The sequence below is a fragment of the Chrysemys picta genome, chromosome 7, assembly GCF_011386835.1.
Source record: "Chrysemys picta bellii isolate R12L10 chromosome 7, ASM1138683v2, whole genome shotgun sequence".
In the NCBI taxonomy this organism is placed as follows: Eukaryota; Metazoa; Chordata; order Testudines; family Emydidae; genus Chrysemys; species Chrysemys picta.
Genome location: NC_088797.1, coordinates 47983041 through 47999534, shown reverse-complemented (window position 1 = coordinate 47999534; position 16494 = coordinate 47983041). Strand labels below are relative to the sequence as shown.

The 16494-nt window shown below is 56.2% G+C and overlaps 1 protein-coding gene across 2 annotated transcripts in view; it reads left to right on the top strand.

Moving 5' to 3' along the window:
* Positions 1–5589: 5589 nt before the first annotated feature.
* The window catches only part of PCBP4 (poly(rC) binding protein 4), a 33630-nt gene continuing 22725 nt past the window's right edge, over positions 5590–16494 (top strand). The window contains exon 1 of one of the 2 annotated variants that reach the window (XM_005285266.5): positions 5590–5762. The gene's annotated coding sequence lies outside the window, so the exon portion shown is untranslated. The remainder of the gene's footprint in view (positions 5763–16494) is intronic. The other variant, XM_005285267.5, reaches the window with a different exon arrangement.

The window sequence follows — 16494 nt, the reverse complement described above, 5'->3', positions numbered from 1 at the left end:
AGCCACATGGCTGCTCCAGAGCCACCTGGCCTGGTTCCTTAGCACTCAGCCCAGCCAGACAGAGGAGAGCTCTGATGCTTGGCTTGCACCCTGAATGGCTGAGGAGGAGGCTAGATAATACTGAGCTTGATCCTCTTAGGCCCTGCGGGGGATTTGCTCCCAGCTCAGCCAGGCCGGTCGCTGGCCAGTCCATGGGCGTCCGTCACAACCACGTGGCCACCAAGCCCTGGGATGGAGGAGGTGGGGGAAGGGCCACGAGCTTTGCGAGTCTCAGGGCTTAAAGCACCATGGCACTAAAGCACATTCAGTCCTGGGAGAGCAGTGGCTGTGCCTTGGCCCCAAGAGACAGGAGCTGGGAGGCCCCCATCTGCTTCTAGGGGGAGGTTGTCCACATCGTTCTTGCTGGCCAAGGACTGAATGGGCCACGGAGATTAAATGCATCTTCGCAGCACTAGAGGGTGCTCTCAAGAACAAGGGCAAAGTGGGGCTGCCCCTGCATTGGGGTTGCTAGCAGACTGCCCATCCAGCACCTTTTGCCCGCGTGAATGTCCCCATCACTATCGGAGAAGAACAGATGCTCCCCCAGAAAGCGTGGTTCCCAGAGCTACGGCGTAGGCAGTCAGGGCAAGCCCGGTTGGAAGGGCCAGGCACCTCCAACACTCAGCAAGTAATACTTCTAGGATCCAAGCAGTGCCCAGCGACCCCCACCAGATGAGCTCTCATGTAGAGCTGAGCAAAGATGGATTTGGGGATTTTTTCGGGGGTGACCCTCCATTAAGGGTCCAACCCCGACCTCCCATTTCCATTCTGAGCCTTTTAAAATGATTTTGGATTTTTTTTTTTAAATAAAGGCAAGGCAGAGAAGGGTGCTACCCTTTTAAGGCCACACAGAGGGGAGCGGGTGAGACAGGCACAGGGCTGGCAGACTTGGTTACAGCCCTGGTGTGAGCTGGCCCGAGCCATGGCCTCTTCTGCCCAAGATGAACTTGGCGCATTCTCGTTTCTCTGCCCAGCATCTGTGGCTGCGGCATCATGAGGCACCTGCATCCAACCTTGCAAGCAGCAATCCTATCACCATGGTCTTGGCTTTGCTGTCTCCAGCGCTGCCAGAAGAGCTGGGCCTGCAGATCCCGGGCGTTAAAATGCCTCTGGAGCCAGTTCCTGGGGGTGGCCCAGATCTGCTGGCTGATACAGAGAGGGATGGGCCTGTGCCCCCACAATCCCCTTTCAGAACACCCCTGCCCCAGTGCAGAAGTGGGGAGGACTCCTTGCACCTCCAATGCTCTGTGTACCCCAGGGCGGTGCCATGTGCCGGTGCATTTAGATTGAGACAGGGGCCTGGCACACCGCACTCTGGCCCTCCCCATGTGGGAGTTGGCAGGGGCATGGTTACCCCTTTGGAGCAGTTGTTGCTCCTGTGTATTGCACTTATATTCTGCTCTCCGTGTTGTGAGCCCCGTCCCTTGTGTTCCTACATCCAACAGCCGCTCCAATTACCAGGGAGCATTTCTAGGCTCTCCTCCCGGGAGTGTCGTGTTCCCGGCGCAGCACATCCTGCTAGCTTGCAGCAAGGATGGAGAGCTTCGTCCAACACTGCACGATCTCCACGCCCTGCCTGCCCCCTCCATTACTCGGCTCCAGCCTTCCCCTCCCTGCAGGTTCTAGACTCCACATCTTCCCTCTGCGTACTTGACTCCAGACTTCCCCTCCCTGCAGGTTCTAGACTCCCCACCCATTCCTCCCTTCTCATCCTCCACTCCCTGCCCACTCCTTCCTCCACATCCATGGCTCCTAGCAGGTGGCATGGGTTCCCCACAGTGCATTGATGCTAGAGAGCTGCACAGCGCCCTGCTTGCATCACAAGGCCTAGTCCTTGGAGCGTGAGCTCTTCGGGGCAGGGACTCATATGGATACAGCACCTAGCACAATGGGGCCCTAGTGCGGGCTTGATGGGCTTCTGGCATACAAATAACAATACCGATGTTGTCCCAAAGCACAGACACACTGGCCTGTCACAGAATTTATTAGTCCGCCAGCCCCCCAACCCCCCTCACTGCCCCACAGCCACGGCCCCACTGTGCGCAGCGCTAGGGTCCGCATGGCCAACCGACTCCAGAACAGAAGCTGCATGCTGGGATGTGACAGCGCGGCTGGAAGGCACGTGCCGCAAGCACTACACGGTAGGGTATGCTGATCCCTTGATATATCCTGCTCTGAGATGTGTGCCTGCAGCCAGGATGCCAGCTGGTCATGGCAGGGTCAGAGAGCGTCCCTCACGCAGGTCTGCCTGGTCTGTGCCAGGCTAATTCTCCTCGCAGAGCAGCCTGGAAAGCAGCCCAGCTGGTAGCTCATGACAGCCAGTGCTATGGCAAGCCACTGCAGGGGAAGGAAACTGGCACCTATGCAATGGGGCATCTAAGACATAGCTGGGCCACCGGGGAACAGTGAGAGCGGCACAGAGGCCTGGAGGAGTGACTGCGAGACACTTAATAGCCACCCCTCAGGAGCCACTGATTGCACGGGTGACTTCCAAACTCCAGGGAGGCTCCAGGCATCCTCGACACCACAGAAGAAAAGGCGGCGCTAGGAGATCACGGTGCTGAGGGCACGCTGCTCACCCCCGGGGCACTCGAAAGGCACGGGGGGGGGGGGGGGGAAGCAGCCGGACATTGCAGAGCGAGCAACAGCAAACTGAGGTGTGTGGCTAAGCTGGCAGAGACATGACCATATTGCGACAACTCCAACACAGCTGGTCTCCTCAGGCCTTCAGGAAGCCAGGCTAATGCCCAGTGTTCACTAAGGGAGTCCCCAGGCCCATCCTCCCACACATGATGTGAAGGGACAGAGACAAGCAGCCATCAGGAAAGGTCTCCAAATGGAGGGATGGAGCGGACAGACCAGGAGAGGCCCCGGGCAGCCTCTGTCCTAGTCACATCCCGGGGAGAGGGTGGCAGTAGGCAGAGTGACCCAGCCCCACAGGAGCTCTCTCTCCAATCCACTCCGAAAGCACAGTGGCACCATAACAGTCCCACAGGCCAGCCTGCCTCCTGGAGCATCGCTGGGAGCCCAGCCGAGGGCAGCTGCTCAGGAGCATCAAACTGAGCAGTGAGATTAAAAAGTGGGGGCAGCAAAAGACAAGGCATTAGAGGAAGTTGCATGGGGAGGCATGAGGGCAAATGCAAAGGCAGCCCCTCAAGCTAACAGTGGCCAGAGTCAACATGGCGGGCGGGCCCCAAGCACAGTTCAGACAGGGACCCTGTTGCAGAGCCGAGGCTAGCGCTGTGGGGCTCCATGCCCCCCGCTAGCAGCAAGGCTATGGGCACAGTGTGGAGGCAGTCACTAATGTGGTTAAATCCTTGATCTATTAAAGTCAACAGCAGTTGTGCTATTGAAATAAGTGGGGGCGGCTCACCCCATCTTCTCCCCGATCAGGGCACTTGCCGAACTGCATTTGAAACATTCAAACCCTGCAAAAACCAGCCACCAGCAATCAAATCATGGAGCCAACTCTACACGACCACAGGGAACACATCCAGTCAGTACCCAGCACGTCCAGCTGGGTATTACTAGTACCTGTGCCAACCACAGGGAGATCACGTTCCAAATCACCCCACCCAAGCACAGGGCAGCCCATCGCCTCTCATCATTCCTTTGCCCAATGACAAAAACCCAATGGGCCAGATCCTCAACTGATGTGAATCCATGGGGCCTTCAGCAGTAACGGTGTCCATGTCGGAGCCCTGTGTCCTCCTAGTCCTGGCCCTTCTTCCGCACCATCCTCTTCACTGGAGGGTGACAACTCATCACTGCCTGCCATCAGCTGAGCATTGGAGGCAGAGACACTGTGCAGCATCCGTGCTCCTTGAGCCCCAGCCGGGGGGGAGATGGTGGGGAGATGGTGGTGGTCCTCTGCTATAATGCGGGGAGTGAGAGCCCATCTTCACAGCCCCTGTGCTGTCTCCATCCCAGCCAGGGCTCATCTGAGCCTCATTACATCATTGTTCTGCCTCAGGCTGGGGAGACCAAATGGTGAGGATATGTACCTGGGTAGGGCCCAACCACCATCCCCGGCAGAGGCTGAAATACAAGCGCGTTGAAACGAAACATGGCAGAGAGCCACATTAAAATGCAAAAGCAAGAGCCAATAGCAGCGCCTACAAATCTGGGAAATACTGGGCCACTGGAACATTACCCCTAGCCTGGCCCTTCACAAGGAAAACTCAACCAAAGCCATGACTGCCACCTCTCTGCAAGAAGTGCCCATTTTATGAGGACTGCATCCAAGGACACGCTGCCTGCCATGACCCCAGCAGGTGGGGAGCACATATGCAGGACCATCCCACCATGGCATCTATACACATTGGAAAGGCAACACCTGGACAGGCTGAAAACCCCCAACCGAACCATGCAGGAACTCGTACAAGCCCTGCCCGATCCCTAGCCCTGCTGCACCAGCGAGTGGATTAGTGGAAGAAATAGGGCCTATTTTGCGAAGATGAGTATTGCCAGAAAGCTAATGCGACAGCCAGGAAACCAGAAACGTTCAGCGGCAGCCTGGGAGCAGCTGCTGTCTGGAAGGCACGACAGGATCAGCTCTCGGGGAGACGTGTCTGCACCAGCCACTAAGTGGTCATGCCACATGACAGCACTGACAGCCAGGATCTGAAGGGCTGGTATTCAGGCTCCTAACTCCCTTTGTGGCAGTGAAAGTTAGGAGCCTAAATACCTTTGTGGATCTGGACCTGGGGGGCTGCAGAGCCACATGGTTACAGCGGTGGGTCACATCTCATGACAGACTCATGACATCTTGGGGCCCTTTCCAGTCTGCATTGCAAGCCTTCAAGAGCTACAGCAATGCCATTTCCTATTGTCACCGGGTGTCTAGTGTAAAGGGGGAAGCTCCAGGATTTGAGCTGCGCCTGGGCATCAAAGCCCTCTTCCTTTGCGAGCTATGGGTGGCCAGAGAATTGCCAAGCACGCCTGTAGGACCTCTCCCTCCAAGCCCCACGATGCTGCTTTGATTCTATAGACCATGGGATCCACTCCATCCCTTGGCGACCTATCCATCACAGCCTGGTGAACGGCCACTGGGCCCCGTCACACACGCCAGACCTGTGCAGTAGCAGCCTGCATGGAACCTCCAGAACAGAGATACAGCGCCCCCTAGGCCTGTGCAATGCAGGATGCAATCCAGCCCCTCACCTACCCAAGGCCCTCATCCCTAGAATTCCCCTCCACCTGGGTTAGCAACAGCAAGCACCCAAGGGTTGATGGTTGGGTGGCACACTAGTCACCTGCTCTGTGACAGGCAGTGAGGAGGGGAGAGAGCGATGGAAAGGGAAGAGCCCGCCCTGTGCCAGGGACCCCGTGCCTGGCCCGCTGGCGGTGTCCTTGACGCTGGGCCGGCCGCACTGGCCGCTCAGTTACCAGGAAAGAATGCAATTACAAAGGGCGAGCATATGCCAGCGGAGGGGGGCTGGTGGGGGTGGGGGATGGAATGTCCCTGTCCTTGGCAGATGGCCTTACCCAGTATGCATTGTTCCTTTTAGTGTCTCCTTTATCCGCTGTAATTGGATCCTAGAGGGAGGGATAGAGGCTGGGCGGGATGGGCGGGGGGGAATATTCCCGAGCCTTTGGCCTGTGCCTCGCCTGTCAAGCATTTCATTGTTCTTGGCTGATGTCACTCCCAGTTGTTACCAGCGCCTCTCCGGGTGACAATGTGGGACTAAGAGGTGCAGCCAGCCTGGGGACAGACAGAAAAGGTAAGCGAATGGGGGAGATCTGTAACTCTGGGGGTGCCGGCAAGGCAGAGAGGGAGCCCCGGCGGTGGCACCGCAGCAGAGGCAGGGTGCACGGTGTTACTGATTGAGATAGCGAGGGAGCTATATAGTCTGCCTGGGGTGTGGGTGAAATAGTGACTGGGCAATGGAACGGGGGGTGAGGGGAGGATATGCGAGCCCCAACATCTGCTCTGTGAGGTGAACATGAGGCGACTTTGCTTTGCATGCCCCATGGCTCGCTGAGCGGGACACAATGTTCCAGCCCTGTCCCAGGCTGCTCAGTGACGCGGGGATTCGAGAGGAGAAAGAGCTAAAGTTTTCCTCCTCTCGGAGCCATGTGTTTCCCTGGCAAGAAGCTCCAAAGCCGCCTCTGGGGGCTGGGAGAAGGGAGCTGTTCCCCGAAACCAGTCAGAAGGGTCTGATGACGCCTCCAAGTTACCTCCCCGCCCTGTCTTAGTTGGAGCCGAGAAGTTCCAGAGGTCAGGGAGCATATAAGGTGCCAGAGGGCCAGTCCCTGGTCCAAGTGGCAGGTACCCAGCACCCGGGGGCACTTGCAGACTCACATGCCAGGAAGCAACAGGGTCTCCAGAGGACCTTTGTCTCTCAGCACAGATTTGTTCCCATCGCCAGGGGCTGCACAGGGCTCACCGAGAGGATTATTTTAGTGTCCAAGCAAGGAAGGGGCTGGCAGCGCAGGCTGCAGCCGGACACAGCACTCCAGGCATTCGAAAAGCTTCCCACTCACACAGCTCTGCCAATGCTCCTTGGTCCTAACCCACTACCCCTGCTACTCCTTTCCCAGCACCTTGCTCCAGCTCAGTGGGGCCCATGCTCTGCTCCGCTGCTGAGACCTGCACCCAACTCCTGCTAGCGGGCCACAGGCCCGGCCCTGCAGTTTCATTCCAGCTCTGGGTCCCCCCTACCCAGCTCAGCTGGTGCCTCTCAGTCCTGTCTTGGCCTCACCATCCAGTGGCCCTAAATCTGACCTCACTGCATCTCCTGTTCCTCTGGGCCTGAGCCCCCGCACAGCTCTGCCAGTGCCCCTCATTCCTATTTCCTGCCACCCCCCTGGTGCCCCTGAGCTGGGATCACCACTGTGCTGAATCAATGAGGACAGAGATCCAGGGGAATCAGCGATGAGGCCGTCCAATTCATTCCACTGGTGACCCAACCCTGGCCTCCTGTGGGGGAGCCTGCACGTGCCACCTGCCGCTCCACAGCTGCAGATTGCTTTCATTCTTCCAACCCCGCTCCGTCCTTTGTTCCCATTAGCCACCCAAATGCCATTCGCTGCAGGCATTGCTGGGCACCTTGCTCACACAGACCCGAGCACTACTCACATGACATAAAAATAATAATAATGTGCATAGCACTGGGCACTGTGCCAGGCTGCCTGAGCCCACAAGGGAGGTGTCATGTCTGGCAGGGCACTCATACCCACAGTTGGGCCCCCCCAAAATCCCACCTATGTAAAACTCCCTCTGGATGATCCACAAAGCCATATTATGGTGCATCTCCAGGGAAGTCAATGAGGTGAACGTGGCCCATGTGTCCATTTGGCTGGCACAAAGGGAGGGGTGTAGAGGCAGTTTAGCCCCTCCACTTCCCAGGTGAGGTTTCCTGTTGAGCAAGATGAGCCACCACTAGATCAGCCTGCTTAGAGTGGTTTGCCCAGCTGTGCGCGAGAAGGGTTAATAAGGACCACCAAAGGTTGATGCCACATTCTTTGGGTGGGAGCTGTATCGTGGGAACCCAAAGCTCAAAGGCCCTCAAATTTGGATCACCGACCCTACCCCACATCTCCATGAGACACATCGATTTTCAAGACAATCTGAGTCAGCATGAGGATTTTAGGGCACTTAGAAAAAAATCAGCTGGTAAACAGTAAGCGAGTCTTAACCTTAATTAGAGCGGTGCTACCGCCCCACTCTAATATTATCAGCCAAAGGGGTGTGTAAGGGGATGGGTCCCAGAGATGGTGGATTTAGAGCATCACTGCCATCAGCTAAGCTTTGCATGAGACGGGTGCATCCCAAGCCGTGACTTCAACATTTCCCTGCAATGGACATGACAAACTGGGGAAATCTCTGGCAGGTTTCACCCCCCCCCCCATTTCTGCTCTACATGAGTCTTCCAGGACCAGACCTTTCCCCCCACACAGCTAGAATCCAGATCCTGCAGAGAACCCCCTACCGCTTAACCTCAAGACAGAACTTTCCAAGGGACACCTCCCACCACGTGACATCTTCCCAGGAGACTCCCCATCAGCTCCAATGGGATGCTCCATGGCCATTCCCCTCTCCCAGCACCATTGGAACATTCCTCCCCATCCCCTTTCCAGGTGTGGGGGACACTCCCAAGACCCCCTCCCCACCTCACCAAAGGACTCTCCTCCCCAGCAGACTCTCTCAGCCCTGAGCTGCCCAAGGGTTTCTAATTCCCCTCTGGCCACAATCATTTGCCCATTTGTCCTTTGAAAGCCTCACATCCTCCAGCCTGCCTCATTCATGTCAGAAGGGAAGCAGGGACCAGCCTTCAGAGCATCTGTAAAGTGATCCTGCGAATGACGCCCCCCCCCCCCCCCCCGCCCTCCTCACCAGGCTAGGAACACATGGGGAATTGTTCTCGGCCCCTGGACGAGAGCACCCTCCTTCCTGTGAAAGCTGGGGGCGGGATGGGGAGGGCTAAAGAGGAAGCTACCCACACGCACAAACTTTCACTGCAGCTGGGGAGCTCTGTTTTACCCTTTGTGTGCTGGAGAACGTTGGGGCTCAGAGAGGGTTAGGGGCACAAAGACTTGGTGTTCTGTATACACTGCATAGCCATCAAGGGCTTCCCCAATCGGCACTTCCTGGTGGCAACTGTGAGATTAGAACTCAGATCCTCAGGACAAAATGCACACACAGAAAGCCCCTGTACCCAGATGGCCAGTGACTGGCCTGATTTCTCTATGCTGGTTATTAGGACACCAATTATCCCAGTTCAGTTTAGGGGTGCACAAAACGTAAGGATTAAAACCCAATGATCTAGTGATCTGAGCATAGGACAGGGGGCCAGTAGCTCCCGAGTTCTAATTTTGGCTCTGCCACTTTTGCCTTGGGCCTGCAATGTTGTCTATCAGTGCCTCAGTTTCCCCATCTAATGTGGGGACAATAGTGACCTATCCCTGGGGAAGCCATGAGGATTGTAAAGCACTTTGCAGGGAAAGGCGGCTCATTGTCATCCCTGCTACCCCAGACTGATGCGCTTGGAGCGGCGGGTCATTACACCTGGTCCTGCCTGGGCTGCCAGGGCCCTAGGTGGAAGGGGAGGGGTTGACTCAAGAGAGGCAGAACAGACATCCAATCAAACGACAGAATGCCACAAGGTCCAGTGCATGCCTAGCACAGTAGCGCACACTAAGCGGCGCGCACACAGCAAGCTGCTTCTCCAGCTCGCCTCTGGGCTCCTCCTCCTAACGGGAAGAATGTGCTGGGCTCAGCTGACTCCCACTGGATCTAATGGCCCCTGGCAGGCAACCTGCAAGCAATCCTTAGCAAACTAGGCTGGTGCCTTTGTAGCGGCTCTGTGGTGTGCTGGGAAGGGCAGGACAGAGTTGGGGGGAGTCAAAGGATATTTTAGAGATACCGGGACCGTCAAGCCAGGTCACCCCTGTTTTGCTACAGTGCCGCCCAGGTCCTAACCCTTTAGTGAAGGGGGGGGGGGGGGGGTGGAGGCGGGAGAGGGCTAGATCTCTCACAAAGGCTTCCTTTCTCCACAGTGTAGATTAGTCATTGCCGTTCGGTACGCAGGAGCAAAGACAAACAGCAAACAAAGGCAGATGTGAGCGGATAGTCAAGCATAGAAAACAAGCTGAACAAGATGGGGGTGGGGGAACGTAAAACCTCTCAGTCCTGCTTGTGCCATAAAGAAGCCAAGAGGGGCATGCTCCCTTCCTGCCCCCAATCGAGCTGCTCTTATGGAAAAGACAAGGGCCATATTTCAGACACAGAACCCCAAGCACCATGGCTTCCATGCAATAAGGTCCCAACAGCTGACCCACATGGCAGGAATAGTCACGCTGCGTTCACCCTCGAGCTCAGGGCACTTTGCAAACGCTCACGAAGTTAACTCCCCTCAGGTCTACACTACAGACCTACATGGGTCTAACTGTGTCGCTGAGGGGTTTGAAAAATCCATGCCCCCGAGCGACACAGTTATACCAACATTACCCCGGGAGCAACCTCTCCTGCCGGCATAGCTACTGCCTCTTGGGGACGTGGATTAATTACACCAACGGGAGAAGCTCTCCCAAAGCATCTTGCAGCTGTGGCACTGTACATGAAGACAAGCCCTGAGTGAGGGGAGCAGCACTGTCTACGGTGCTCCTCTGGCTCCTGTTACCATAGCACAGGAGCACCTAACAGCCTCTAACATATTCATCCTCAGCAGGGCAGGGAAGTACTATCACCCCCATTTCACAGATGGGGAAACTGAGGCACTGAGCGGCTATGTGACTTGCCCAAGGTCACACTGAGCAGGGCATTGAACCCAGGTTTCCTTAGTCACAGGCTAGCACCTAACCATTGGGCCATCCATTCTTTCCATAACACTTGTATTACAGATGGGGAAACTGAGGCACGGAGCCTTGTCCTTAGCTGCACAGCACCTCAGTAGCAAATCCAGTCACTTGACCCCTCCGTCCACCCCTTCTTCCTTGCCACAGGAGCAGGGAGATACGGCCAGAGATGCTCTTCTCCTGGGCAGCCAATCGTCCTGTCACTCGACCCAGTCATCTTGGTCAATATGCCACGTCTGTGGGGGACCCAAACCTACTGTCTTGGCAGGCCTGGAGCTGACACAGCTCTCTACAGAGACCACAGCCCCTGCCCTAGAAACGCCCCAGAGCTCAGGATCAGGAGGTGGCAGGAAGGATGTTAAAAATAAAACACTTCCCAATGCTCCTGGGTGCAGTAGGCTCGGAACCCTGTGTCCAGCCCACCCCTCCTGCTTCAGGTCTAGCCATCTGCTGCTGCCAGCAGACCCCCAAATCCTGCTCACTGGGGGAGCTGAGGGGCTCCCCGGCCTGAGAGCTGTAGGGAGTTGGAACTGCCTTAGAGGCTTGTCACACCATTAGCAGATCCACTCTGTTCCCGTCCCTCCGCAGCAGAGCCAGCTCCCCAGGGCTTTGGGGTATGCGAGCAGAGGTCTGTCTCTCTCTCCAGCTGGATCATATAAGCCCCAAGGGAAGCTGCTGGCCCCTGGCTGTCCTGCTGACAGTAAGCTGGGCACTTTGATCAGGGCTCCGAGCTCCACGGGCCAGGCACAGAGCGCTGCCCTGCCAATGGATCAGGCAGCAACAAGAGGCGTGGGCTGCTGATCCTTTTCATCCCATGACCTACTCTCTCATGCCATCTGCTCCCGTCCCAGGGTGCCAGTCATGCCCACTATCTGCAGCGGCAAACACTGCTTCCCCATCCCTGGGGAGCCGGGCACCCACCAGAACAGGGGGACTACCTCTCCCCTCCCAGCTAGGAGGCAGGAATGCCTCTGCAAAACCCACTGCTGCGGACAAAACCAAGAGCTGGACGCCAACTTACTTTAGTCGACCTGAAGCAGATCAAGCGAGGAGGGAGGGAGGGATCATCTCTGTAGGGGGGCCTCTGATCTGCACCAGGAGGGGTCTTAGCAGACCCCTTCTGTGGTTGTGCACCAGATGCACTCTGATGTCACTCCGCTGACTTCCAGAGGAACCCACGTGCCCCCCAAATCCTCTGCTAAGACAAGGCCCCAGCCACGGAAGGGCTCCGCCTCCCATCCCCAGCCCGAGCGGGCAGAACCCACCTTGCTAAGATTCAGAGTAATGGGTCTCCAGCGCTAACACCGTTGATTTCGCTGGCCTGACTCTGGATCAACCCCTGCGTAAGGGGAGCTCAGAGCGGGGCCCAACTACCAACCGAGGTCTCGAGGGGTAACTGGGGCTAGAGGCTGGAGGAGGGTGACTGTCACTTACATGCAGGGGGTTACCCAGATCATCTGCTCTGCAGAGAGGCAAGAACTCCCATAGAGCCTATGGACAGGTGCCATGAGAGGGGTGGGGGTCCCCCAGCAGGGACCACCCCTTGGGATCAGACGGTGTATCCACCACTGGTTTCCTGGTGGGCTTCTGAGAAGAGTGCATGCAAAGTTGCACCCTGGGGGGCACCTGCCCAGCTGCAAAGCTAGGAATTAGCTCCCATATCTGGGAGAGACGGGGGGCATCTGGCCAGGGCTGTCCTGGGCTATTGCAAGTTGGGAGGGGGAGGCAGGAAGGGGTGTGGCCAGGGCAGCCCCATGTGCTGCTGGCTTCTGCAGGGGCTGCCATTGCTGATCTCCATTTGGTCTGACTGCAGCAGTGTTTATCTTGTGGCTGCATTTTCCCACCCCTTACATGGCCCAGCAGACCCCTATCACGTTATTTCAGCCCCATAGACATCTCCTGGACCATGGAAAACCCGCGTTCCTTTACGAACACTAGCCCGTGAGTGCATGGTCAGTGCCCGTCCACAGGGGAACTCAGCAGCCAGCCCATGCCTGCAGCACTGCCACGCCCGCTCAGCAATGCCTGCTGGAGTGTGCGCTTACGCTGGCATTCATTGCCTTCCTGGGCACTGCTGGCACTGAACTGTGGCACATGCAGCTGCTCCCCCCTCCCCTCACACATACACTTCCTGCAGGTCTGAGGTCTCCTAGCCGCCCACTGACCTGGTTGGCTCTAGGGGGGTGGAATGGCTGTAGACACAATTGAGGAAAGCAAGATGACCTCACCCTCTTCAGCAGCCACACCAACCAACCCTGGACTGCCCGGGGCTCTGTAATGGGGGAGCTGTTCAGAACTGCTAGGCCCTGGCAGGATTGCATTGTGGGGCTTGGCTCTCGGTTGCTATACATCAGCTTCGCCCCATCAAAGTTGGTGCAGCTCCACTGAGAATCCAGCCCCTGGAGTGCTGCCCAGGAAGGGAGCTGAAGGAGACACCCCCTTAGCACCCCACACAATCACTGCTGCATGCAAGAGACCTGTCCCCTCTCCCAGCCTGCGTTATCATCCTCTTCAACCAAGCCTGGCACGCCATCTCCTGAGTTGGAGTCCAAATAAGCCCCCCCACCCCCCGAGACCCTTTGATGGGATAGTTGCTGCCTGGGACAACTGGTCGAGATCAGAGGAGCGGCTTGACCATGTCTGCGTTTACACAGCTGTTGCCTTCTTGCTGGGTAAACTAGCATTTTGTGCCTGGTTTTCTTTAGGATTCACAGAAGGGAATCCAGGGGCTTAAGTATTTTGACCCTGGATATTAAGCCACCTAAAGGCCCCTCCCCCTCTGCCCCTCCCCCGAGTACAACCGTGTCAGGGTGGTTCAGAGCAGCGGGACCCAGGTGAGGGCTGGATCGAGCACCCCGGCTCGCGTGGGGGTTTGCATTCCATGGATGCTTCCCCTGAAACTTGGCGAGGACATCACAGATTATTGGCAACGGTGGTGCCGAGCGCCGGGGAAGGGGTGGGGGGCTCGGTAAAGGTTGCACAGAGGGCAATGCGGGCTCACATGTGGGTGCGGGGGACAAACAAATGCACACGGAAGCCCAGGGATGGGCCCTTGAAGAAAAGCTGGCCTCTTGGAGAATCAGTCTCCCCAGAAAGGAGACCAGAACAGGAGGGCGAGCTGGCTACAAGGACAGATCTGTCATATACAAAGGCAAAGCAAAATATAGCAAGCCAGACACTAGGGCCCCTCTGACCCACAATCAGTGGGCAGCATGGGAGAAAAAGTGGGCGGTGCTCTAACGTGCCCCACTCACAAGTCCAAGCCTCATCCATAAAACCAAGATATAGTCATGAACCTCAATCTTGCCCACAAGCTAAAACCCAATACACGCCCACACTCTCAGCCCCATCCACACACCCAAACCTCACTATTACAAGCCACCCCTACAATTCCAAACCCCACCCACAAGCCAGAACCTTGCCCAGAATCCCACACCCCACCAGTCGCAAAACATGCCCATACTCCCAAACTCCACCTACAATCTAGCACCAGATGCTTCTGGCCCAATGATCAACAGGAACAGTTCACCGTATACATGCGCCCAGTTGTCGTAATAGTTCCGGACTAACTTCTCACTTGGATGGGCAGCACAGAACTTGGGTCCAAGGCTGGCTGGCTGCAAACACAGCCTCAGGTCACATTTGGGAAGCCCCGGCCAGTACAGTCCATCTGATCCTGGATATGCAAACATCTCACCAAGGAAAAGGCAAGATTAGCTGGCTTCCTTTAACAAGGCCAGGGCTGTGTGTTGCTCAGCTGTTTTTATTATAGGCATTTCAATAGCACCCATCACCTTACTGTCTGGGCACTTTTAACATTGAACTCTTTAAATGACAAACAACATTTCCCAAATATAAGGCGCAAAGCCCCATGTTGATCTTGCAACATTTATCAGGCAGCAACTTTGCCATCAGCCTGAATGCAAGGGGTGTGGGAGGGAGCTGGTGCTAACAGAAACCTAGGCACGGTTGCAGCATTCACTGGACACAGGGAGCTGGATTAGGGCCAGGCCCTAAGTATCTAGGCCTGGCAGTCTGGGAGAGCCCAGAACAGCGAGAAACCCAGGGCCTGTTCAGGGAGAGGTGGAAGGGGAAGATCAAAGAGCCTGAGGATGGACAGAAGGAAGAATCCATTTGAACAGGGACAGGGAGCAAGAGCTCAGAGCCCTGGGAGCATGCGGCTGAGGAGAAGGGGAATGTGGGAGGGGGAATTGATGTGTTCTGGGAAGCGCACAGTTTTGGTGGATCCAGCCCTGTTTAGTTTTTAACCACCCCTGCCTCTGCCACTGTGCTGCCCTCATCCAGTAACATGCCATTGACATCAGCACAGCTGGTGAGTATGCCAGAAATGTAGGTGGGTGCCACCCGACGCTCCTCACCCAGGGGGCGTAACACCTGCAGACCGCTGGGGAGCGCCCCAGCATGGCATTCCCCCAGCACGTACCCAGAGCACTGGGCTGCACCGCACACCACTGCCTCTGGGATGCATCTTGCATAGCTGGACTAGTTAACAACCAAGTAAATAAGGACAAATAAATCAGTGGCTCTTCCACTGGCCTGCTGGGCGACCCTGGTCACTTTTCTGCCCTGTGCCTCAATTTCTCTATCTGTAAAATGGGGATAATGATACTGACCCCCCTGGTTAAGCGCTTGGCGATCTACTGATGGAAAGAGCTGTATAAGGGTGAGGCATGATCATCAAGGGAGGGCCAGAACTAGGCACCTTCACACAGATGGCAACGTCCCAGAGATAAAAAATATGATGTACTGTGGGCGTGCCAGGCAACGCCTGGGCCCGAGTGTGTTAGCTGGTCGTTGAGCCCTTGGGAAAGGCCAATCCTTGTCGTGTTCATTACCTTGCTGCTCCAAAGAGTAGAGATGGCCGAGCACAGGGAGGGCGAGGGTTAGGGGTGGGCTGATAGGACATGGGGCAGAGTTACCCAGGTTCTAGTGAAGGTACCAGTGCAGAGGCTAAAAGGAAGATTGTGCCTCCCCCTATTCAGGGATTTAATGGGGACCCAGGTATGAGCTAGGGCAGCCCTCAGGGTTGTGCCTCTGGATCAATGGGGCTTTGCAGGGCATAGGATGGCTGAGTGCGGGTCTAACCTTTACTACCCTTTCCTCTTCTGGCCTGCCCCTTGCCTCTGCTCTGTGCATGGCTTGTGCCAAGACTGTTGCAGAAGAAACGGAGAACTGGCACAGCCAGCTGTGCACTGGTGGAGGAGCGTCCCACACTGGCGGTACTCTTTAGGGAGCTGGCACAAGGAGCTGTGTGGCAGCTCACAGCATCTAAAGTAAATCTGCACTCAGGCCCTTCAGCTGCAACAGACCCTGCTTCCAAAAAATCTGCCAGCTCCAGACTCAGCCCATATCCACCAGAACCTTTGGCCGAGACTCCAGTCCCATCTGGATTGCTCTCCATCGCACTCCTGCACACCAGCCTCGTCCCTGCGCATGCACATCTAGCAACCCAGAGCATATGACAGGCTGTACCTGCTTGCCCAGCTGGATACATATTCATCTCGCTGGGACATGGGGCTGGACGGGAGTTAGAGGTAGTGGCGTGTGCATTGGGTTTGTTTGCAGAATGGAGCTGATGAGGCAATATTATCCTTAACTATTACAGTCCCCTTCCCGCACCTCAGCTTCCCTCTCTGTGGGTGCACAGACCAGAGTGCTGTCATTTCACACAATGTGACTCAGTTAAACCTCAGGACTATTGTAAACCCTGCCCGGTAGGTATGAATAGTTCCCAGTCAACTTCAGAGGGACGGCCGGCCGTGCAGTTTCTTACAGGCCTACACTACAAATGTAGAGCAGTGCCTGGCAAAGAGGCTTTAAGCCGACGGGAGAGAGCTCTTCCGTCAGCTTAATAACTCCACCTCTGCAAGACGGAGTAGCTGTGGCGGTGGGAGAAGCTCTCCTGCCGATACGGGGGTTAAGGTGGGTATAAATGCGTTGCCCAGGGGTGTGGATTTGTCACTCTCCTGAGCACCGTAGTAAGTATGCAGTGTAGACCAGGCATTAGAGAGACAAGGGGGGGGGGGTGAGGGAATCTCTTTTATTGGACCCATTTCTGTTAATGAAAGAGATGTTTTGAGCTACTCAGAGCTCTTCTTCATGCCAGAGTTCTGTGTGCTGTATCTGCACAGAGCT